Source organism: Heptranchias perlo, chromosome 18 (genome assembly GCF_035084215.1).
Source record: "Heptranchias perlo isolate sHepPer1 chromosome 18, sHepPer1.hap1, whole genome shotgun sequence".
Classification (NCBI taxonomy): Eukaryota; Metazoa; Chordata; class Chondrichthyes; order Hexanchiformes; family Hexanchidae; genus Heptranchias; species Heptranchias perlo.
Window position 1 is genome coordinate 56955610 of NC_090342.1, and position 24486 is coordinate 56980095.

At 53.9% G+C, this 24486-nt stretch overlaps 1 protein-coding gene across 4 annotated transcripts in view; it reads right to left on the reverse strand.

The window, feature by feature from the left end:
* tespa1 (thymocyte expressed, positive selection associated 1) overlaps positions 1–24486 on the reverse strand; it is a 148587-nt gene that overhangs the window by 76103 nt on the left and 47998 nt on the right. The window lies entirely within an intron of this gene.

The window sequence follows — 24486 nt, forward strand, 5'->3', positions numbered from 1 at the left end:
CACCACTCACATTCCCCATGCCCTGTTTACCATCACATTCCCCGTGTCCTGTTCACCACTGCCATTCCCCGTGTCCTGTTCACCACTCACATTCCCCATGCCCTGTTCACCACTCACATTCCCTGCGCCCTGTTCCCTTCTCACGCTCCCCATGTCCTGTTCACTTCTCACGCTCCCCGTGTCCTGTTCCCTTCTCACGCTCCCCGTGTCCTGTTCCCTTCTCACGCTCCCCGTGTCCTGTTCACCTCTCACACTCCCCGTGTCCTGTTCACCACTCACACTCCCCATGCGTTTGATCACCACTCACACTCCCCGTGTCCTGTTCACCTCTCACACTCCCCGTGTCCTGTTCACCACTCAATCTCCCCGTGTCCTGTTCACCACTCACACTCCCCGTGCCCTGTTCACCTCTCACACACCCCGTCTCCTGTTCACCTCTCACACTCCCCGTATTCTGTTCACCACTCACATGCCCCGTGTCCTGTTCACCACTCACATTCCCCGTGTCCTGTTCACCACTCACACTCCCCGTGTCCTGCTCACCACTCACACTCCCTGTGTCCTATTCACCACTCACACTCCCCGTGTCCTGTTCCCGTCTCACGTTCCCCGTGTCCTGTTCACTTCTCACACTCCCCTTGTCATGTTTACTAATCTCACTCCCCGTGTCCTGTTCACCATTCACATTCCCCTTGTCTTGTTCCCTTCTCACACTCCCCGTGTTCTGTTCCAATCTCACGCTCCCTGTGTCCTGATGCATTCTCACACTCCCCGTGTCCTGTTCACTTCTCACACTCCCCGTGTCCTGTTCCATTCTCACACACCCCGTGTCTTGTTCCATTCTCACACTCCACGTGTCCTGTTCCATTCTCACACTCCCCGTGTCTTGTTCACCACTCACACTCCCCTTGTCCTGTTCACTTCTCACACTCCCCGTATCCTGTTCCATTCTCACACTCCCCGTGTCCTGTTCCATTCTCACACTCCCCGTGTCTTGTTCACCACTCACACTCCCCGTGTCCTGTTCACTTCTCACACTCCCCGTGTCCTGTTCCATTCTCATGCTCCCCGTCTCCTGTTCCCTTCTCACGCTCCCCATGTCCTGTTCACTTCTCACGCTCCCCGTGTCCTGTTCCCTTCTCACGCTCCCCGTGTCCTGTTCACTTCTCACGCTCCCCGTGTCCTGTTCCATTTTCACACTCTCCATGTCCTGTTCCCTTCTCACGCTCCCCGTGTCCTATTCACTTCTCACACTCCCCGTGTCCTGTTCCATTTTCACGCTCCCCGTGTCCTGTTCACTTCTCACGCTCCCCGTGTCCTGTTCACGAATCACGCTCCCCGTGTCCCATTCACTTCTCACGCTCCCCGTGTCCTGTTCCATTTTCACACTCCCCGTGTCCTGTTCACTTCTCGCGCTCCCCATGTCCCGTTACATTCTCACACTCCCCGTGTCCTGATCCATTCTCACACTCCCCGTGTCCTGTTCCATTCTCACACTCCACGTGTCCTGTTCACTTCTCACACTCCCCGTGATCTGTTCCATTCTCACACTCCCCGTGTCCTGTTCCATTCTCACGCTCCCCGTGTCCTGTTCCATTCTCACGCTCCCCGTGTCCTGTTCCATTCTCACACTCCCCATGACCTTTTCCCTTCTCACACTCCCCGTGTCCTGTTCCATTCTCACGCTCCCCGTGTCCTGTTCCATTCTCATGCTCCCCGTGTCCTGTTCCATTCTCACACTCCCTGTGTCCTGTTCCATTCTCACACTCCCCGTGTCCTGTTCCCTTCTCACACTCCCCATGACCTTTTCCCTTCTCACGCTCACTGTGTCCTGTTCACTTCTCACACTTCACTTGTCCTGTTCCATTCTCACACTCCCCGTGTTCTGTTCCAATCTCACGCTCCCCGTGTCCTGTTCCCTTCTCACACTCCCCGTGTCCTGTTCCATTCTCACACTTTACTTGTCCTGTTCCATTCTCACACTCCCCGTGTCCTGTTCCCTTCTCACGCTCCCCATGTCCTGTTCACTTCTCACACTTTACTTGTCCTGTTCCATTCTCACGCTCCCCGTGTCCTGTTCCCTTCTCACGCTCCCCATGTCCTGTTCACTTCTCACACTTTACTTGTCCTGTTCCATTCTCACGCTCCCCGTGTCCTGTTCACTTCTCACACTCCCCGTGTCCTGTTCCATTTTCACACTCCCCGTCTCCTGTTCCCTTCTCACGCTCCCCGTGTCCTGTTCACTTCTCACGCTCCCCGTGTTCTGTTCCATTCTCACACTCCCCATGTCCTGTTCCATTCTCACGCTCCCTGTGTCCTGTTCCATTCTCACACTCCCCGTGTTCTGTTCCAATCTCACGCTCCCCGTGTCCTGTTCCCTTCTCACACTCCCCGTGTCCTGTTCCATTCTCACACTTTACTTGTCCTGTTCCATTCTCACACTCCCCGTGTCCTGTTCCCTTCTCACGCTCCCCATGTCCTGTTCACTTCTCACACTTTACTTGTCCTGTTCCATTCTCACGCTCCCCGTGTCCTGTTCCCTTCTCACGCTCCCCATGTCCTGTTCACTTCTCACACTTTACTTGTCCTGTTCCATTCTCACGCTCCCCGTGTCCTGTTCACTTCTCACACTCCCCGTGTCCTGTTCCATTCTCACACACCCCGTGTCTTGTTCCATTCTCACACTCCACGTGTCCTGTTCCATTCTCACACTCCCCGTGTCTTGTTCACCACTCACACTCCCCTTGTCCTGTTCACTTCTCACACTCCCCGTATCCTGTTCCATTCTCACACTCCCCGTGTCCTGTTCCATTCTCACACTCCCCGTGTCTTGTTCACCACTCACACTCCCCGTGTCCTGTTCACTTCTCACACTCCCCGTGTCCTGTTCCATTCTCATGCTCCCCGTCTCCTGTTCCCTTCTCACGCTCCCCATGTCCTGTTCACTTCTCACGCTCCCCGTGTCCTGTTCCCTTCTCACGCTCCCCGTGTCCTGTTCACTTCTCACGCTCCCCGTGTCCTGTTCCATTTTCACACTCTCCATGTCCTGTTCCCTTCTCACGCTCCCCGTGTCCTATTCACTTCTCACACTCCCCGTGTCCTGTTCCATTTTCACGCTCCCCGTGTCCTGTTCACTTCTCACGCTCCCCGTGTCCTGTTCACAAATCACGCTCCCCGTGTCCCATTCACTTCTCACGCTCCCCGTGTCCTGTTCCATTTTCACACTCCCCGTGTCCTGTTCACTTCTCGCGCTCCCCATGTCCCGTTACATTCTCACACTCCCCGTGTCCTGATCCATTCTCACACTCCCCGTGTCCTGTTCCATTCTCACACTCCACGTGTCCTGTTCACTTCTCACACTCCCCGTGATCTGTTCCATTCTCACACTCCCCGTGTCCTGTTCCATTCTCACGCTCCCCGTGTCCTGTTCCATTCTCACGCTCCCCGTGTCCTGTTCCATTCTCACACTCCCCATGACCTTTTCCCTTCTCACACTCCCCGTGTCCTGTTCCATTCTCACGCTCCCCGTGTCCTGTTCCATTCTCATGCTCCCCGTGTCCTGTTCCATTCTCACACTCCCTGTGTCCTGTTCCATTCTCACACTCCCCGTGTCCTGTTCCCTTCTCACACTCCCCATGACCTTTTCCCTTCTCACGCTCACTGTGTCCTGTTCACTTCTCACACTTCACTTGTCCTGTTCCATTCTCACACTCCCCGTGTTCTGTTCCAATCTCACGCTCCCCGTGTCCTGTTCCCTTCTCACACTCCCCGTGTCCTGTTCCATTCTCACACTTTACTTGTCCTGTTCCATTCTCACACTCCCCGTGTCCTGTTCCCTTCTCACGCTCCCCATGTCCTGTTCACTTCTCACACTTTACTTGTCCTGTTCCATTCTCACGCTCCCCGTGTCCTGTTCCCTTCTCACGCTCCCCATGTCCTGTTCACTTCTCACACTTTACTTGTCCTGTTCCATTCTCACGCTCCCCGTGTCCTGTTCACTTCTCACACTCCCCGTGTCCTGTTCCATTTTCACACTCCCCGTCTCCTGTTCCCTTCTCACGCTCCCCGTGTCCTGTTCACTTCTCACGCTCCCCGTGTTCTGTTCCATTCTCACACTCCCCATGTCCTGTTCCATTCTCACGCTCCCTGTGTCCTGTTCCATTCTCACACTCCCCGTGTTCTGTTCCAATCTCACGCTCCCCGTGTCCTGTTCCCTTCTCACACTCCCCGTGTCCTGTTCCATTCTCACACTTTACTTGTCCTGTTCCATTCTCACACTCCCCGTGTCCTGTTCCCTTCTCACGCTCCCCATGTCCTGTTCACTTCTCACACTTTACTTGTCCTGTTCCATTCTCACGCTCCCCGTGTCCTGTTCCCTTCTCACGCTCCCCATGTCCTGTTCACTTCTCACACTTTACTTGTCCTGTTCCATTCTCACGCTCCCCGTGTCCTGTTCACTTCTCACACTCCCCGTGTCCTGTTCCATTTTCACACTCCCCGTCTCCTGTTCCCTTCTCACGCTCCCCGTGTCCTGTTCACTTCTCACGCTCCCCGTGTTCTGTTCCATTCTCACACTCCCCATGTCCTGTTCCATTCTCACGCTCCCTGTGTCCTGTTCCATTCTCACACTCCCCGTGTCCTGTTCCCTTCTCACACTCCCCATGTCCTTTTCCCTTCTCACGCTCACTGTGTCCTGTTCACTTCTCACACTTCACTTGTCCTGTTCCATTCTCACGCTCTCCGTGTTCTGTTCCATTCTCACGCTCCCCGTGTCCTGTTCCCTTCTCACACTCCCCGAGTCCTGTTCCATTCTCACACTTTACTTGTCCTGTTCCATTCTCACAATCCCCGTGTCCTGTTCCCTTCTCACGCTCCCCATGTCCTGTTCACTTCTCACACTTTACTTGTCCTGCTCCATTCTCACGCTCCCCGTGTCCTGTTCCCTTCTCACACTCCCCATGTCCTGTTCACTTCTCACACTTTACTTGTCCTGTTCCATTCTCACACTCCCCGTGTCCTGTTCACTACTCTCACTCCCGTGTCCTCATTCACTACTCACGCTCCCCGTGTCCCGTTCCATTCTCACACTCCCTATGTCCTGTTCCATTCTCACACTCCCCGTGTCCTGTTCCCTTCTCGCGCTCCCCATGTCCCGTTCCATTTTCACACTCCCTGTGTCCAGTTCCATTCTCACACTCCCCGTGTCCTGTTCACCACTCACACTCCCTGTGTCCTGTTCCATTCTCACACTCCCCGTGTCCTGTTCCATTCTCACACTCCCCGTGTCCTGTTCACTTCTCACACTCCCCGTGTTCTGTTCCATTCTCACACTCCCCGTGTCCTGTTCCATTCTCACGCTCCCCGTGTCCTGATGCATTCTCACACTCCCCGTGTCCTGTTCCATTCGCACACTCCCCGTGTCCTGTTCCATTCTCACGCTCCCCGTGTCTTGTTCACCACTCACACTCCCCGTGTCCTGTTCACTTCTCACACTCCCCGTGTCCTTTTCCCTTCTCACGCTCACTGTGTCCTGTTCCCTTCTCACACTTCACTTGTCCTGTTCCCTTCTCATGCTCCCCATGTCCTGTTCACTTCTCACACTTTACTTGTCCTGTTCCATTCTCACACTCCCCGTGTCCTGTTCACTTCTCACACTCCCCGTGTCCTGTTCCATTCTCATGCTGCCCGTCTCTTGTTCCCTTCTCACGCTCCCCGTGTCCTGTTCACTTCTCACGCTCCCCGTGTCCTGTTCCATTCTCATGCTCCCCGTATTCTGTTCAATTCTCACACTCCCCGTGTTCTGTTCAATTCTCACACTCCCCGTGTCCTGTTCACTTCTCATACTCCCCATGTCCTGTTACCTTCTCACGCTCCCCATGTCCTGTTCACTTCTCACACTTCACTTGTCCTGTTCGATTCTCACGCTCCCCGTGTTCTGTTCCATTCTCACGCTCCCCGTGTCCTGTTCCCTTCTCACGCTCCCCGTGTCCTGTTCACTTCTCACACTCCCCTTGTCATGTTTACTACTCTAACACTCCCGTGTCCTGTTCACTTCTCACACTCCCCGTGTTCCGTTCCATTCTCACGCTCCCCGTGTCCTGATGCATTCTCACACTCCCCATGTCCTGTTCACTTCTCACACTCCCCGTGTTCTGTTCCATTCTCACGCTCCCCGTGTCCTGATGCATTCTCACACTCCCCGTGTCCTGTTCACTTCTCACACTCCCCGTGTCCTGTTCCATTCTCATGCTCCCCGTCTCCTGTTCCCTTCTCACGCTCCCCGTGTCCTGTTCACTTCTGACGCTCCCCGTGTCCTGTTCCCTTCTCACGCTCCCCGTGTCCTGTTCACTTCTCACGCTCCCCGTGTCCTGTTCCATTTTCACACTCCCCATGTCCTGTTCCCTTCTCACGCTCCCCGTGTCCTGTTCCATTTTCACGCTCCCCGTGTCCTGTTCACTTCTCACGCTCCCCGTATCCTGTTCCCTTCTCACGCTCCCCGTGTCCCATTCACTTCTCACGCTCCCCGTGTCCTGTTCCATTTTCACACTCCCCGTGTCCTGTTCACTTCTCGCGCTCCCCATGTCCCTTTCCATTCTCACACACCCCGTGTCCTGATCCATTCTCACACTCCCCGTGTCCTGTTCCATTCTCACACTCCCCGTGTCCTGTTCACTTCTCACACTCCCCGTGTCCCTTTCCTTTCTCACACTCCCCGTGTCCTGTTCACTTCTCACACTCCCCGTGTCCTGTTCCATTCTCATGCTCCCCGTCTCCTGTTCCCTTCTCACGCTCCCCGTGTCCTGTTCACTACTCTCACTCCCGTGTCCTCATTCACTACTCACGCTCCCCGTGTCCTGTTCCATTCTCACGCTCCCCGTGTTCTGTTCAATTCTCACACTCCCCGTGTCCTGTTCACCACTCACACTCCCCGTCTCTTGTTCCCTTCTCACACTCCCTGTGTCCTGTTCACTACTCTCACTCCCGTGTCCTCATTCACTGCTCACACTCCCCATGTCCCGTTCCATTCTCACACTCCGTATGTCCTGTTCCATTCTCACACTCCCCGTGTCCTGTTCCCTTCTCGCGCTCCCCATGTCCCGTTCCATTTTCACACTCCCTGTGTCCAGTTCCATTCTCACACTTCCCGTGTCCTGTTCACCACTCACACTCCCTGTGTCCTGTTCCATTCTCACACTCCCCGTGTCCTGTTCCATTCTCACACTCCCCGTGTCCTGTTCACTTCTCACACTCCCCGTGTTCTGTTCCATTCTCACACTCCCCGTATCCTGTTCCATTCTCACGCTCCCCGTGTCCTGATGCATTCTCACACTCCCCGTGTCCTGTTCCATTCGCACACTCCCCGTGTCCTGTTCCATTCTCACGCTCCCCGTGTCTTGTTCACCACTCACCCTCCCCGTGTCCTGTTCACTTCTCACACTCCCCGTGTCCTTTTCCCTTCTCACGCTCACTGTGTCCTGTTCCCTTCTCACACTTCACTTGTCCTGTTCCCTTCTCATGCTCCCCATGTCCTGTTCACTTCTCACACTTTACTTGTCCTGTTCCATTCTCACACTCCCCGTGTCCTGTTCACTTCTCACACTACCCGTGTCCTGTTCCATTCTCATGCTGCCCGTCTCTTGTTCCCTTCTCACGCTCCCTGTGTCCTGTTCACTTCTCACGCTCCCCGTGTCTTGTTCCATTCTCACGCTCCCCGTATTCTGTTCAATTCTCACACTCCCCGTGTTCTGTTCAATTCTCACACTCCCCGTGTCCTGTTCACTTCTCATACTCCCCGTGTCCTGTTACCTTCTCACGCTCCCCATGTCCTGTTCACTTCTCACACTTCACTTGTCCTGTTCCATTCTCACGCTCCCCGTGTTCTGTTCCATTCTCACGCTCCCCGTGTCCTGTTCACTTCTCACACTCCCCTTGTCATGTTTACTACTCTAACACTCCCGTGTCCTGTTCACTTCTCACACTCCCCGTGTTCTGTTCCATTCTCACGCTCCCCGTGTCCTGATGCATTCTCACACTCCCCATGTCCTGTTCACTTCTCACACTTTACTTGTCCTGTTCCCTTCTCACACTCCCCGTGTCCTGTTCCCTTCTCACACTCCCCGTGTCCTGTTCCATTCTCACACTTTACTTGTCCTGTTCCATTCTCACACTCCCCGTGTCCTGTTCCCTTCTCACGCTCCCCATGTCCTGTTCACTTCTCACACTTTACTTGTCCTGTTCCATTCTCACGCTCCCCGTGTCCTGTTCACTTCTCACGCTCCCCATGTCCTGTTCACTTCTCACACTCCCCGTGTCCTGTTCCATTCTCATGCTCCCCGTTTCCTGTTCCCTTCTCACGCTCCCCGTGTCCTGTTCACTACTCTCACTCCCGTGTCCTCATTCACTACTCACGCTCCCCATGTCCTGTTCGATTCTCACGCTCCCAGTGTTCTGTTCAATTCTCACACTCCCCGTGTCCTGTTCACCACTCACACTCCCCGTCTCTTGTTCCCTTCTCACACTCCCTGTGTCCTGTTCACTACTCTCACTCCCGTGTCCTCATTCACCACTCACACTCCCCATGTCCCGTTGCATTCTCACACTCCCCATGTCCTGTTCCATTCTCACACTCCCCGTGTCCTGTTCCCTTCTCGCGCTCCCCATGTCCCGTTCCATTTTCACACTCCCTGTGTCCAGTTCCATTCTCACACTCCCCGTGTCCTGTTCACCACTCACACTCCCTGTGTCCTGTTCACTTCTCATACTTTACTTGTCCTGTTCCCTTCTCACGCTCCCCGTGTCCTGTTCACTTCTCACACTCCCCGTGTCCTGTTCACTTCTCACGCTCCCCGTGTCCTGTTCACTTCTCACACTCCCCGTGTCCTGTTCACTTCTCATGCTCCCCATGTCCTGTTCACTTCTCACACTTTACTTGTCCTGTTCCATTCTCACACTCCCCGTGTCCTGTTCACTTCTCACACTACCCGTGTCCTGTTCCATTCTCATGCTGCCCGTCTCTTGTTCCCTTCTCACGCTCCCTGTGTCCTGTTCACTTCTCACGCTCCCCGTGTCTTGTTCCATTCTCACGCTCCCCGTATTCTGTTCAATTCTCACACTCCCCGTGTTCTGTTCAATTCTCACACTCCCCGTGTCCTGTTCACTTCTCATACTCCCCGTGTCCTGTTACCTTCTCACGCTCCCCATGTCCTGTTCACTTCTCACACTTCACTTGTCCTGTTCCATTCTCACGCTCCCCGTGTTCTGTTCCATTCTCACGCTCCCCGTGTCCTGTTCACTTCTCACACTCCCCTTGTCATGTTTACTACTCTAACACTCCCGTGTCCTGTTCACTTCTCACACTCCCCGTGTTCTGTTCCATTCTCACGCTCCCCGTGTCCTGATGCATTCTCACACTCCCCATGTCCTGTTCACTTCTCACACTTTACTTGTCCTGTTCCCTTCTCACACTCCCCGTGTCCTGTTCCCTTCTCACACTCCCCGTGTCCTGTTCCATTCTCACACTTTACTTGTCCTGTTCCATTCTCACACTCCCCGTGTCCTGTTCCCTTCTCACGCTCCCCATGTCCTGTTCACTTCTCACACTTTACTTGTCCTGTTCCATTCTCACGCTCCCCGTGTCCTGTTCACTTCTCACGCTCCCCATGTCCTGTTCACTTCTCACACTCCCCGTGTCCTGTTCCATTCTCATGCTCCCCGTTTCCTGTTCCCTTCTCACGCTCCCCGTGTCCTGTTCACTACTCTCACTCCCGTGTCCTCATTCACTACTCACGCTCCCCATGTCCTGTTCGATTCTCACGCTCCCAGTGTTCTGTTCAATTCTCACACTCCCCGTGTCCTGTTCACCACTCACACTCCCCGTCTCTTGTTCCCTTCTCACACTCCCTGTGTCCTGTTCACTACTCTCACTCCCGTGTCCTCATTCACCACTCACACTCCCCATGTCCCGTTGCATTCTCACACTCCCCATGTCCTGTTCCATTCTCACACTCCCCGTGTCCTGTTCCCTTCTCGCGCTCCCCATGTCCCGTTCCATTTTCACACTCCCTGTGTCCAGTTCCATTCTCACACTCCCCGTGTCCTGTTCACCACTCACACTCCCTGTGTCCTGTTCACTTCTCATACTTTACTTGTCCTGTTCCCTTCTCACGCTCCCCGTGTCCTGTTCACTTCTCACACTCCCCGTGTCCTGTTCACTTCTCATACTCCCCGTGACCTGTTACCTTCTCACACTCCCCATGTCCTGTTCACTTCTCACACTTTACTTGTCCTGTTCCATTCTCACGCTCCCCGTATTCTGTTCAATTCTCACACTCCCCGTGTCCTGTTCACTTCTCATACTCCCCGTGTCCTGTTCACTTCTCATACTCCCCGTGTCCTGTTCCCTTCTCACGCTCCCCATGTCCTGTTCACTTCTCACACTTTACTTGTCCTGTTCCCTTCTCACGCTCCCCATGTCCTGTTCACTTCTCACACTTTACTTGTCCTGTCCCCTTCTCACACTCCCCGTGTCCTGTTCCATTCTCACACTCCCCGTGTCCTGTTCACTTCTCATCCTCCCCGTGTCCTGTTCACTTCTCATACTCCCCATGTCCTGTTACCTTCTCACGCTCCCCATCTCCTGTTCACTTCTCACACTTTACTTGTCCTGTTCCCTTCTCACACTCCCCGTGTCCTGTTCCATTCTCACGCTCCCCGTGTCCTGTTCCATTCTCACGCTCCCCGTGTCCTGTTCCATTCTCACGCTCCCCGTGTTCTGTTCCCTTCTCACACTCCCTGTGTCCTGATCACTACTCTCACTCCCGTGTCCTCATTCACTACTCACAATCCCCGTGTCCTGTTCCATTCTCACGCTCCCCGTGTCCTGTTCACGACTCTCACTCCCGTGTCCTCATTCACTACTCACGCTCCCCGTGTCCTGTTCACTTCTCACACTCCCCGTATCCTGTTCCATTCTCACACTCTCCAGGTTCTGTTCACCACTTACACTCCCCGTCTCCTGTTCCATTCTCACACTCCCCGTGTCCTGTTCACCACTCACACTCCCCGTGTCCTGTTCCATTCTCACACTCCCCATGTCCTGTTCCATTCTCACACTCCCCGTGTCCTGTTCCATTCTCATACTCCCCGTGTCCTGTTCACCACTCACACTCCCAGTGACCTGTTCCCTTCTCACGCTCCCCGTGACCTGTTCCATTCTCACACTCCCCGTGTCCTGTTCACCACTCACACTCCCCATGACCTGTTCCATTCTCACACTCCCCGTGTCCTGTTCCATTCTCACACTCCCCGTGTCCTGTTCCATTCTCACACTCCCTGTGTCCTGTTCCATTCTCAAACTCCCCGTGTCCTGTTCCCTTCTCACACTCCCCATGTCCTTTTCCCTTCTCACGCTCACTGTGTCCTGTTCACTTCTCACACTTTACTTGTCCTGTTCCATTCTCACGCTCCCCGTGTCCTGTTCCCTTCTCACGCTCCCCATGTCCTGTTCACTTCTCACACTTTACTTGTCCTGTTCCATTCTCACACTCCCCGTGTCCTGTTCACTTCTCACACTTTACTTGTCCTGTTCCCTTCTCATGCTCCCCGTGTCCTGTTCACTTCTCACGCTCCCCGTGTCCTGTTCCCTTCTCACGCTCCCCATGTCCTGTTCCCTTCTCACACTCCCCGTGTCCTGTTCCCTTCTCACACTTTACTTGTCCTGTTCCATTCTCACACTCCCCGTGTCCTGTTCCCTTCTCACGCTCCCCATGTCCTGGTCACTTCTCACACTTTACTTGTCCTGTTCCATTCTCACACTCCCCGTGTCCTGTTCACTTCTCACACTTTACTTGTCACGTTCCCTTCTCACGCTCCCCGTGTCCTGTTCACTTCTCACACTCCCCGTGTCCTGTTCACTTCTCATGCTCCCCGTGTCCTGTTCCCTTCTCACGCTCCCCGTGTCCTGTTCACTTCTCACGCTCCCCGTGTCCTGTTCCCTTCTCATGCTCCCCGTGTCCTGTTCCATATTCACACTCCCCGTGTCCTGTTCACTTCTCGCGCTCCCCATGTCCCTTTCCATTCTCACACTCCCTGTGTCCTGTTCCATTCTCACACTCCCCGTGTCCTGTTCCATTCTCACACTCCCTGTGTCCTGTTCCATTCTCACACTCCCCGTGTCCCGTTCCCTTCTCACACTCCCCATGTCCTTTTCCCTTCTCACGCTCACTGTGTCCTGTTAACTTCTCACACTTTACTTGTCCTGTTCCATTCTCACGCTCCCCGTGTTCTGTTCCATTCTCACGCTCCCCGTGTCCTGTTCCCTTCTCACACTCCCCGTGTCCTGTTCACTTCTCACACTCCCCGTATCCTGTTCCATTCTCACACTCTCCAGGTTCTGTTCACCACTTACACTCCCCGTCTCCTGTTCCATTCTCACACTCCCCGTGTCCTGTTCACCACTCACACTCCCCGTGTCCTGTTCCATTCTCACACTCCCCATGTCCTGTTCCATTCTCACACTCCCCGTGTCCTGTTCCATTCTCATACTCCCCGTGTCCTGTTCACCACTCACACTCCCCGTGACCTGTTCCATTCTCACACTCCCCGTGTCCTGTTCCATTCTCACACTCCCCGTGTCCTGTTCACTTCTCACACTCCCCGTGTCCTGTTCCATTTTCACACTCCCTGTGTCCTGTTCCATCCTCTCACTCCCTGTGTCCTGTTCCATTCTCAAACTCCCCGTGTCCTGTTCCCTTCTCACACTCCCCATGTCCTTTTCCCTTCTCACGCTCACTGTGTCCTGTTCACTTCTCACACTTTACTTGTCCTGTTCACTTCTCATACTCCCCGTGTCCTGTTCCCTTCTCACGCTCCCCATGTCCTGTTCACTTCTCACACTTTACTTGTCCTGTTCCATTCTCACACTCCCCGTGTCCTGTTCACTTCTCACACTTTACTTGTCCTGTTCCCTTCTCACGCTCCCCGTGTCCTGTTCACTTCTCACGCTCCCCGTGTCCTGTTCCCTTCTGACGCTCCCTGTGTCCTGTTCCCTTCTCACACTCCCCGTGTCCTGTTCCCTTCTCACACTTTACTTGTCCTGTTCCATTCTCACACTCCCCGTGTCCTGTTCACTTCTCACACTTTACTTGTCCTGTTCCCTTCTCACGCTCCTCGTGTCCTGTTCACTTCTCACACTCCCCGTGTCCTGTTCACTTCTCACGCTCCCCGTGTCCTGTTCCCTTCTCACGCTCCCCGTGTCCTGTTCACTTCTCACGCTCCCCGTGTCCTGTTCCCTTCTCATGCTCCCCGTGTCCTGTTCCATTTTCACACTCCCCGTGTCCTGTTCACTTCTCGCGCTCCCCATGTCCCTTTCCATTCTCACACTCCCCATGTCCTGTTCCATTCTCACACTCCCAGTGTCCTGTTCCAATCTCACACTCCCCGTGTCCTGTTCCATTCTCACACTCCCCGTGTCCTGTTCCATTCTCACACTCCCCATGTCCTGTTCCATTCTCACACTCCCAGTGTCCTGTTCCATTCTCACACTCCCCGTGTCCTGTTCCATCCTCTCACTCCCTGTGTCCTGTTCCCTTCTCACACTCCCCATGTCCTTTTCCCTTCTCACGCTCACTGTGTCCTGTTCACTTCTCACACTTTACTTGTCCTGTTCCATTCTCACGCTCCCCGTGTTCTGTTCCATTCTCACGCTCCCCGTGTCCTGTTCCCTTCTCACACTCCCCGTGTCCTGTTCACTTCTCACACTTTACTTGTCCTGTTCCCTTCTCACGCTCCCCGTGTCCTGTTCACTTTTCACGCTCCCCGTATCCTGTTCCCTTCTCAGACTTTACTTGTCCTGTTCCATTCTCACACTCCCCGTGTCCTGTTCTATTCTCACGCTCCCCGTGTCCTGTTCCCTTCTCACGCTCCCCATGTCCTGTTCCCTTTTCACACTTTACTTGTCCTGTTCCATTCTCACACTTCCAGTGTCCTGTTCACTTCTCACACTTTACTTGTCCTGTTCCCTTCTCACGCTCCCCGTGTCCTGTTCACTTCTCACGCTCCCCGTGTCCTGTTCCCTTCTCATGCTCCCCGTGTCCTGTTCCATTTTCACACTCCCCGTGTCCTGTTCACTTCTCGCGCTCCCCATGTCCCTTTCCATTCTCACACTCCCTGTGTCCTGTTCCATTCTCACACTCCCCGTGTCCCATTCAATTCTCACACTCCCCATGTCCTGTTCCATTCTCACACTCCCTGTGTCCTGTTCCATTCTCACGCTCCCCGTGTTCTGTTCCATTCTCACGCTCCCCGTGTCCTGTTCCCTTCTCACACTCCCCGTGTCCTGTTCACTTCTCACACTTTACTTGTCCTGTTCCCTTCTCACGCTCCCCGTGTCCTGTTCACTTTTCACGCTCCCCGTATCCTGTTCCCTTCTCACACTCCCCGTGTCCTGTTCACTTCTCACACTTTACTTGTCCTGTTCCCTTCTCACGCTCCCCGTGTCCTGTTCACTTTTCACGCTCCCCGTATCCTGTTCCATTCTCACACTCCCTGTGTCCTGTTCCATTCTCACACTCCCTGTGTCCTGTTCCATTCTCACACTCCCCGTGTCCCATTCAATTCTCACACTCCCCATGTCCTGTTCCATTCTCACACTCCCTGTGTCCTGTTCCATTCTCACACTCCCCGTGTCCTGTTCCATTCTCACACTCCCCATGTCCTGTTCCATTCTCACACTCCCCATGTCCTGTTCCATTCTCACACTCCCTGTGTCCTGTTCCATTCTCACACTCCCCGTGTCCTGTTCCATTCTCACACTCCCTGTGTCCTGTTCCATTCTCACACTCCCCATGTCCTGTTCCATTCTCACACTCCCCGTGTCCTGTTCCATCCTCTCACTCCCCATGTCCTTTTCCCTTCTCACGCTCACTGTGTCCTGTTAACTTCTCACACTTTACTTGTCCTGTTCCATTCTCACGCTCCCCGTGTTCTGTTCCATTCTCACGCTCCCCGTGTCCTGTTCCCTTCTCACACTCCCCGTGTCCTGTTCACTTCTCACACTTTACTTGTCCTGTTCCCTTCTCACGCTCCCCGTGTCCTGTTCACTTTTCACGCTCCCCGTATCCTGTTCCCTTCTCACACTCCCCGTGTCCTGTTCACTTCTCACACTTTACTTGTCCTGTTCCATTCTCACACTCCCCGTGTCCTGTTCCCTTCTCACGCTCCCCGTGTCCTGTTCCCTTTTCACACTTTACTTGTCCTGTTCCCTTCTCACGCTCCCCGTGTCCTGTTCACTTTTCACGCTCCCCGTATCCTGTTCCCTTCTCAGACTTTACTTGTCCTGTTCCATTCTCACACTCCCCGTGTCCTGTTCTATTCTCAAGCTCCCCGTGTCCTGTTCCCTTCTCACACTTCCAGTGTCCTGTTCACTTCTCACACTTCACTTGTCCTGTTCCCTTCTCACGCTCCCCGTGTCCTGTACCCTTCACACGCTCCCCATGTCCTGTTCACTTCTCACGCTCCCCGTGTCCTGTTCCCTTCTCACGCTCCCCGTGTCCTGTTCCCTTTTCACACTTCACTTGTCCTGTTCCATTCTCACACTTCCAGTGTCCTGTTCACTTCTCACACTTCACTTGTCCTGATCCCTTCTCACGCTCCCCGTGTCCTGTTCCCTTCACACGCTCCCCATGTCCTGTTCACTTCTCACGCTCCCCGTGTCCTGTTCACTTCTCACACTTCACTTGTCCTGTTCACTTCTCACGCTCCCCGTGTCCTGTTCCCTTCTCACGCTCCCCGTGTCATGTTCCCTTTTCACACTTTACTTGTCCTGTTCCATTCTCACACTTCCAGTGTCCTGTTCACTTCTCACACTTCACTTGTCCTGTTCCCTTCACACGCTCCCCGTGTCCTGTTCCCTTCTCACGCTCCCCGTGTTCTGTTCCATTCTCACGCTCCCCGTGTCCTGTTCCCTCCTCACGCTCCCCGTGTCCTGTTCCCTTCTCACACTCCCCGTGTCCTGTTCACTTCTCACACTTTACTTGTCCTGTTCCATTCTCACGCTCCCCGTGTCCTGTTCCCTTCTCACGCTCCCCGTGTCCTGTTCCCTTCTCACGCTCCCCATGTCCTGTTCACTTCTCACACTTTACTTGTCCTGTTCAATTCTCACACTCCCCGTGTCCTGTTCACTTCTCACACTTTACTTGTCCTGTTCCCTTCTCACGCTCCCCGTGTCCTGTTCACTTCTTACGCTCCTCGTGTCCTGTTCCATTCCCACGCTCCCCGTGTTCTGTTCAATTCTCACACTCCCCGTGTTCTGTTCAATTCTCACACTCCCCGTGTCCTGTTCACTTCTCATACTCCCCGTGTCCTGTTACCTTCTCACGCTCCCCATGTCCTGTTCACTTCTCACACTTTACTTGTCCTGTTCCATTCTCACACTCCCCGTGTCCTGTTCACTTCTCACACTTTACTTGTCCTGTTCAATTCTCACACTCCCCGTGTCCTGTTCACTTCTCACACTTTACTTGTCCTGTTCCCTTCTCACGCTCCCCGTGTCCTGTTCACTTCTTACGCTCCTCGTGTCCTGTTCCATTCCCACGCTCCCCGTGTTCTGTTCAATTCTCACACTCCCCGTGTTCTGTTCAATTCTCACACTCCCCGTGTCCTGTTCACTTCTCATACTCCCCGTGTCCTGTTACCTTCTCACGCTCCCCATGTCCTGTTCACTTCTCACACTTTACTTGTCCTGTTCCATTCTCACACTCCCCGTGTCCTGTTCACTTCTCACACTTTACTTGTCCTGTTCCATTCTCACACTTCCAGTGTCCTGTTCACTTCTCACACTTCACTTGTCCTGTTCCCTTCTCACGCTCCCCGTGTCCTGTTCCCTTCACACGCTCCCCATGTCCTGTTCACTTCTCACGCTCCCCGTGTCCTGTTCCCTTCTCACGCTCCCCGTGTACTGTTCACTTCTCACACTTCACTTGTCCTGTTCACTTCTCACGCTCCCCGTGTCCAGTTCCCTTCTCACGCTCCCCGTGTCATGTTCCCTTTTCACACTTTACTTGTCCTGTTCCATTCTCACACTTCCAGTGTCCTGTTCACTTCTCACACTTCACTTGTCCTGTTCCCTTCACACGCTCCCCGTGTCCTGTTCCCTTCTCACGCTCCCCGTGTTCTGTTCCATTCTCACGCTCCCCGTGTCCTGTTCCCTTCACACGCTCCCCGTGTCCTGTTCCCTTCTCACACTCCCCGTGTCCTGTTCACTTCTCACAATTTACTTTTCCTGTTCCATTCTCACGCTCCCCGTGTTCTGTTCCCTTCTCACGCTCCCCATGTCCTGTTCACTTCTCAGACTTTACTTGTCCTGTTCCATTCTCACGCTCCCCGTGTCCTGTTCCCTTCTCACGCTCCCCATGTCCTGTTCACTTCTCACACTTTACTTGTCCTGTTCAATTCTCACACTCCCCGTGTCCTGTTCACTTCTCACACTTTACTTGTCCTGTTCCCTTCTCACGCTCCCCGTGTCCTGTTCACTTCTTACGCTCCTCGTGTCCTGTTCCATTCCCACGCTCCCCGTGTTCTGTTCAATTCTCACACTCCCCGTGTTCTGTTCAATTCTCACACTCCCCGTGTCCTATTCACTTCTCATACTCCCCGTGTCCTGTTCCCTTCTCACGCTCCCCATGTCCTGTTCACTTCTCACACTTTACTTGTCCTGTTCCATTCTCACACTCCCCGTATCCTGTTCCATTCTCATACTCCCCGTGTCCTGTTCACTACTCACAATCCCCGTGACCTGTTCCATTCTCACACTCCCCGTGTCCTGTTCACTTCTCACACTCCCCGTGTCCTGTTCCATTCTCACACTCCCTGTGTCCTTTTCCATTTTCACACTCCCTGTGTCCTGTTCCCTTCTCACGCTCCCCGTGTCCTGTTCCCTTTTCACACTTCACTTGTCCTGTTCCATTCTCACACTTCCAGTGTCCTGTTCACTTCTCACACTTCACTTGTCCTGTTCCCTTCTCACGCTCCCCGTGTCCTGTTCCCTTCACACGCTCCCCATGTCCTGTTCACTTCTCACGCTCCCCGTGTCCTGTTCCCTTCTCACGCTCCCCGTGTCCTGTTCACTTCTCACACTTCACTTGTCCTGTTCACTTCTCACGCTCCCCGTGTCCTGTTCCCTTCTCACGCTCCCCGTGTCATGTTCCCTTTTCACACTTTACTTGTCCTGTTCCATTCTCACACTTCCAGTGTCCTGTTCACTTCTCACACTTCACTTGTCCTGTTCCCTTCACACGCTCCCCGTGTCCTGTTCCCTTCACACGCTCCCCATGTCCTGTTCCCTTCTCACACTCCCCGTGTCCTGTTCACTTCTCACACTTTACTTGTCCTGTTCCCTTCTCACGCTCCCCGTGTCCTGTTCACTTCTCACGCTCCCCGTGTCCTGTTCCCTTCTCATGCTCCCCGTGTCCTGTTCCATTTTCACACTCCCCGTGTCCTGTTCCCTTCACACGCTCCCCGTGTCCTGTTCCCTTCTCACGCTCCCCGTGTCCTGTTCACTTTTCACGCTCCCCGTATCCTGTTCCCTTCTCACACTCCCCGTGTCCTGTTCACTTCTCACACTTTACTTGTCCTGTTCCATTCTCACACTCCCCGTGTCCTGTTCCCTTCTCACGCTCCCCGTGTCCTGTTCCCTTTTCACACTTTACTTGTCCTGTTCCCTTCTCACGCTCCCCGTGTCCTGTTCACTTTTCACGCTCCCCGTATCCTGTTCCCTTCTCAGACTTTACTTGTCCTGTTCCATTCTCACACTCCCCGTGTCCTGTTCTATTCTCAAGCTCCCCGTGTCCTGTTCCCTTCTCACACTTCCAGTGTCCTGTTCACTTCTCACACTTCACTTGTCCTGTTCCCTTCTCACGCTCCCCGTGTCCTGTACCCTTCACACGCTCCCCATGTCCTGTTCACTTCTCACGCTCCCCGTGTCCTGTTCCCTTCTCACGCTCCCCGTGTCCTGTTCCCTTTTCACACTTCACTTGTCCTGTTCCATTCTCACACTTCCAGTGTCCTGTTCACTTCTCACACTTCACTTGTCCTGATCCCTTCTCACGCTCCCCGTGTCCTGTTCCCTTCACACGCTCCCCATGTCCTGTTCACTTCTCACGCTCCCCGTGTCCTGTTCCCTTCTCACGCTCCCCGTGTCCTGTTCACTTCTCACACTTCACTTGTCCTGTTCACTTCTCACGCTCCCCGTGTCCTGTTCCCTTCTCACGCTCCCCGTGTCATGTTCCCTTTTCACACTTTACTTGTCCTGTTCCATTCTCACACTTCCAGTGTCCTGTTCACTTCTCACACTTCACTTGTCCTGTTCCCTTCACACGCTCCCCGTGTCCTGTTCCCTTCTCACGCTCCCCGTGTTCTGTTCCATTCTCACGCTCCCCGTGTCCTGTTCCCTCCTCACGCTCCCCGTGTCCTGTTCCCTTCTCACACTCCCCGTGTCCTGTTCACTTCTCACACTTTACTTGTCCTGTTCCATTCTCACGCTCCCCGTGTCCTGTTCCCTTCTCACGCTCCCCGTGTCCTGTTCCCTTCTCACGCTCCCCATGTCCTGTTCACTTCTCACACTTTACTTGTCCTGTTCAATTCTCACACTCCCCGTGTCCTGTTCACTTCTCACACTTTACTTGTCCTGTTCCCTTCTCACGCTCCCCGTGTCCTGTTCACTTCTTACGCTCCTCGTGTCCTGTTCCATTCCCACGCTCCCCGTGTTCTGTTCAATTCTCACACTCCCCGTGTTCTGTTCAATTCTCACACTCCCCGTGTCCTGTTCACTTCTCATACTCCCCGTGTCCTGTTACCTTCTCACGCTCCCCATGTCCTGTTCACTTCTCACACTTTACTTGTCCTGTTCCATTCTCACACTCCCCGTGTCCTGTTCACTTCTCACACTTTACTTGTCCTGTTCCATTCTCACACTTCCAGTGTCCTGTTCACTTCTCACACTTCACTTGTCCTGTTCCCTTCTCACGCTCCCCGTGTCCTGTTCCCTTCACACGCTCCCCATGTCCTGTTCACTTCTCACGCTCCCCGTGTCCTGTTCCCTTCTCACGCTCCCCGTGTACTGTTCACTTCTCACACTTCACTTGTCCTGTTCACTTCTCACGCTCCCCGTGTCCAGTTCCCTTCTCACGCTCCCCGTGTCATGTTCCCTTTTCACACTTTACTTGTCCTGTTCCATTCTCACACTTCCAGTGTCCTGTTCACTTCTCACACTTCACTTGTCCTGTTCCCTTCACACGCTCCCCGTGTCCTGTTCCCTTCTCACGCTCCCCGTGTTCTGTTCCATTCTCACGCTCCCCGTGTCCTGTTCCCTTCACACGCTCCCCGTGTCCTGTTCCCTTCTCACACTCCCCGTGTCCTGTTCACTTCTCACAATTTACTTTTCCTGTTCCATTCTCACGCTCCCCGTGTTCTGTTCCCTTCTCACGCTCCCCATGTCCTGTTCACTTCTCAGACTTTACTTGTCCTGTTCCATTCTCACGCTCCCCGTGTCCTGTTCCCTTCTCACGCTCCCCATGTCCTGTTCACTTCTCACACTTTACTTGTCCTGTTCAATTCTCACACTCCCCGTGTCCTGTTCACTTCTCACACTTTACTTGTCCTGTTCCCTTCTCACGCTCCCCGTGTCCTGTTCACTTCTTACGCTCCTCGTGTCCTGTTCCATTCCCACGCTCCCCGTGTTCTGTTCAATTCTCACACTCCCCGTGTTCTGTTCAATTCTCACACTCCCCGTGTCCTATTCACTTCTCATACTCCCCGTGTCCTGTTCCCTTCTCACGCTCCCCATGTCCTGTTCACTTCTCACACTTTACTTGTCCTGTTCCATTCTCACACTCCCCGTATCCTGTTCCATTCTCATACTCCCCGTGTCCTGTTCACTACTCACAATCCCCGTGACCTGTTCCATTCTCACACTCCCCGTGTCCTGTTCACTTCTCACACTCCCCGTGTCCTGTTCCATTCTCACACTCCCTGTGTCCTTTTCCATTTTCACACTCCCTGTGTCCTGTTCCCTTCTCACGCTCCCCGTGTCCTGTTCCCTTTTCACACTTCACTTGTCCTGTTCCATTCTCACACTTCCAGTGTCCTGTTCACTTCTCACACTTCACTTGTCCTGTTCCCTTCTCACGCTCCCCGTGTCCTGTTCCCTTCACACGCTCCCCATGTCCTGTTCACTTCTCACGCTCCCCGTGTCCTGTTCCCTTCTCACGCTCCCCGTGTCCTGTTCACTTCTCACACTTCACTTGTCCTGTTCACTTCTCACGCTCCCCGTGTCCTGTTCCCTTCTCACGCTCCCCGTGTCATGTTCCCTTTTCACACTTTACTTGTCCTGTTCCATTCTCACACTTCCAGTGTCCTGTTCACTTCTCACACTTCACTTGTCCTGTTCCCTTCACACGCTCCCCGTGTCCTGTTCCCTTCACACGCTCCCCATGTCCTGTTCCCTTCTCACACTCCCCGTGTCCTGTTCACTTCTCACACTTTACTTGTCCTGTTCCCTTCTCACGCTCCCCGTGTCCTGTTCACTTCTCACGCTCCCCGTGTCCTGTTCCCTTCTCATGCTCCCCGTGTCCTGTTCCATTTTCACACTCCCCGTGTCCTGTTCACATCTCGCGCTCCCCATGTCCCTTTCCATTCTCACACTCCCTGTGTCCTGTTCCATTCTCACACTCCCCGTGTCCCATTCAATTCTCACACTCCCCATGTCCTGTTCCATTCTCACACTCCCTGTGTCCTGTTCCATTCTCACGCTCCCCGTGTTCTGTTCCATTCTCACGCTCCCCGTGTCCTGTTCCCTTCTCACACTCCCCGTGTCCTGTTCACTTCTCACACTTTACTTGTCCTGTTCCCTTCTCACGCTCCCCGTGTCCTGTTCACTTTTCACGCTCCCCGTATCCTGTTCCCTTCTCACACTCCCCGTGTCCTGTTCACTTCTCACACTTTACTTGTCCTGTTCCCTTCTCACGCTCCCCGTGTCCTGTTCACTTTTCACGCTCCCCGTATCCTGTTCCATTCTCACACTCCCTGTGTCCTGTTCCATTCTCACACTCCCTGTGTCCTGTTCCATTCTCACACTCCCCGTGTCCCATTCAATTCTCACACTCCCCATGTCCTGTTCCATTCTCACACTCCCTGTGTCCTGTTCCATTCTCACACTCCCCGTGTCCTGTTCCATTCTCACACTCCCCATGTCCTGTTCCATTCTCACACTCCCCATGTCCTGTTCCATTCTCACACTCCCTGTGTCCTGTTCCATTCTCACACTCCCCGTGTCCTGTTCCATTCTCACACTCCCTGTGTCCTGTTCCATTCTCACACTCCCCATGTCCTGTTCCATTCTCACACTCCCCGTGTCCTGTTCCATCCTCTCACTCCCCATGTCCTTTTCCCTTCTCACGCTCACTGTGTCCTGTTAACTTCTCACACTTTACTTGTCCTGTTCCATTCTCACGCTCCCCGTGTTCTGTTCCATTCTCACGCTCCCCGTGTCCTGTTCCCTTCTCACACTCCCCGTGTCCTGTTCACTTCTCACACTTTACTTGTCCTGTTCCCTTCTCACGCTCCCCGTGTCCTGTTCACTTTTCACGCTCCCCGTATCCTGTTCCCTTCTCACACTCCCCGTGTCCTGTTCACTTCTCACACTTTACTTGTCCTGTTCCATTCTCACACTCCCCGTGTCCTGTTCCCTTCTCACGCTCCCCGTGTCCTGTTCCCTTTTCACACTTTACTTGTCCTGTTCCCTTCTCACGCTCCCCGTGTCCTGTTCACTTTTCACGCTCCCCGTATCCTGTTCCCTTCTCAGACTTTACTTGTCCTGTTCCATTCTCACACTCCCCGTGTCCTGTTCTATTCTCAAGCTCCCCGTGTCCTGTTCCCTTCTCACACTTCCAGTGTCCTGTTCACTTCTCACACTTCACTTGTCCTGTTCCCTTCTCACGCTCCCCGTGTCCTGTACCCTTCACACGCTCCCCATGTCCTGTTCACTTCTCACGCTCCCCGTGTCCTGTTCCCTTCTCACGCTCCCCGTGTCCTGTTCCCTTTTCACACTTCACTTGTCCTGTTCCATTCTCACACTTCCAGTGTCCTGTTCACTTCTCACACTTCACTTGTCCTGATCCCTTCTCACGCTCCCCGTGTCCTGTTCCCTTCACACGCTCCCCATGTCCTGTTCACTTCTCACGCTCCCCGTGTCCTGTTCCCTTCTCACGCTCCCCGTGTCCTGTTCACTTCTCACACTTCACTTGTCCTGTTCACTTCTCACGCTCCCCGTGTCCTGTTCCCTTCTCACGCTCCCCGTGTCATGTTCCCTTTTCACACTTTACTTGTCCTGTTCCATTCTCACACTTCCAGTGTCCTGTTCACTTCTCACACTTCACTTGTCCTGTTCCCTTCACACGCTCCCCGTGTCCTGTTCCCTTCTCACGCTCCCCGTGTTCTGTTCCATTCTCACGCTCCCCGTGTCCTGTTCCCTCCTCACGCTCCCCGTGTCCTGTTCCCTTCTCACACTCCCCGTGTCCTGTTCACTTCTCACACTTTACTTGTCCTGTTCCATTCTCACGCTCCCCGTGTCCTGTTCCCTTCTCACGCTCCCCGTGTCCTGTTCCCTTCTCACGCTCCCCATGTCCTGTTCACTTCTCACACTTTACTTGTCCTGTTCAATTCTCACACTCCCCGTGTCCTGTTCACTTCTCACACTTTACTTGTCCTGTTCCCTTCTCACGCTCCCCGTGTCCTGTTCACTTCTTACGCTCCTCGTGTCCTGTTCCATTCCCACGCTCCCCGTGTTCTGTTCAATTCTCACACTCCCCGTGTTCTGTTCAATTCTCACACTCCCCGTGTCCTGTTCACTTCTCATACTCCCCGTGTCCTGTTACCTTCTCACGCTCCCCATGTCCTGTTCACTTCTCACACTTTACTTGTCCTGTTCCATTCTCACACTCCCCGTGTCCTGTTCACTTCTCACACTTTACTTGTCCTGTTCCATTCTCACACTTCCAGTGTCCTGTTCACTTCTCACACTTCACTTGTCCTGTTCCCTTCTCACGCTCCCCGTGTCCTGTTCCCTTCACACGCTCCCCATGTCCTGTTCACTTCTCACGCTCCCCGTGTCCTGTTCCCTTCTCACGCTCCCCGTGTACTGTTCACTTCTCACACTTCACTTGTCCTGTTCACTTCTCACGCTCCCCGTGTCCAGTTCCCTTCTCACGCTCCCCGTGTCATGTTCCCTTTTCACACTTTACTTGTCCTGTTCCATTCTCACACTTCCAGTGTCCTGTTCACTTCTCACACTTCACTTGTCCTGTTCCCTTCACACGCTCCCCGTGTCCTGTTCCCTTCTCACGCTCCCCGTGTTCTGTTCCATTCTCACGCTCCCCGTGTCCTGTTCCCTTCACACGCTCCCCGTGTCCTGTTCCCTTCTCACACTCCCCGTGT